This window comes from Polyodon spathula, chromosome 2, assembly GCF_017654505.1.
Source record: "Polyodon spathula isolate WHYD16114869_AA chromosome 2, ASM1765450v1, whole genome shotgun sequence".
Taxonomy (NCBI): Eukaryota; Metazoa; Chordata; class Actinopteri; order Acipenseriformes; family Polyodontidae; genus Polyodon; species Polyodon spathula.
In genome coordinates this window covers 33,712,419-33,713,630 of record NC_054535.1, presented here as the reverse complement: position 1 = coordinate 33,713,630, position 1,212 = coordinate 33,712,419, and positions in this window count along the sequence as shown.

Below are 1,212 nucleotides of genomic sequence, written 5' to 3'. Positions count from 1 at the left end.
TATCTATATATATATATATATATATATATATATATATTATATGTGTGTGTGTGTGTGTGTGGTGTGTATATGTGTGTGTGTTTGTATATATATATATATAATATATATATATATATATGTGTGTATGTGTGTGTGTGTGTGTGTGTGTGTGACAGAGTAATGTACCATCACACTATTCTCTACCACACTGCCCATCTATAACCACACAGAGAAAAAGCATGTACTCATTTTGTTGTTTTTGTCTCCAAGGAGACTTCTAATGCCCTGAACTAAAAGGAAAATGAAAACAAATGATGCCGTAACCAAAGAAGGAGGAGCGGGGTCTGCCATCTGCTTCACAATGCACTGCTGCTACCAAAGGGAATTTACAGGGTCTGTCATTTTATGGCCATTCATGGTCATTTATAGAACATAACAGTAGGAATTACCTGGACGCCTTTGTTCACACAAGAATTAACCGGACTGCTGAAATTGTGTATATTAGTCCTCCATGGTTGCTATGGTCACCCCTGCTGAGTAGTTTTAATTCACACCTACACATTTTGTTTCCAGTATGAAATCATTACATACCCCTCACCACAGATACAAATAACACATTACAAGAGTCAGCAACATAAAAAAGTTGGTTACCATGGTATGATATGAAATGTAATATCTGAAGAAATGATGATGCACAGGTCCACGAACATGGACAAAGATTCACAACCCCTCAATAGCTTGTCTAAAAGTGGGTCACCATAACCTATCGGTACATCCAAAAAAAAAAAAAATCCCAACACAGTTTAATCAAAATCAGTGTTTTTTGGCACTAGATAGCCTATACAGGATTTAAACTAATTTCAAAAGATTGGCATATAATAAGGCAACACAAGAACCACATATCTATGACATCCATTGAAGTTTGTGAGCTCCAGGCTTTGAGATACATTCACCAGACCTTACACATACTATATACATATGCAATCAGTCAAAACAGCCTTCATGTGGATTTATGTGACAGCACATAGAGTACTAACTCTTAGCAGACTTCCAAAGCATGCAACATTTCAACAATTTTGAAAGTTGTACATTAACAATGCATCTCGAAACTAGAAAGACATGCTGTGCTTTGGTAGCAGGGTTAATTGCCTGCACTGTCCTTCTTGTTACATGTCCTTTCACTGCTTAGTTACAAGAAGTCTAAGCTGTGAGAGAAGTTATGTTACATAAGAG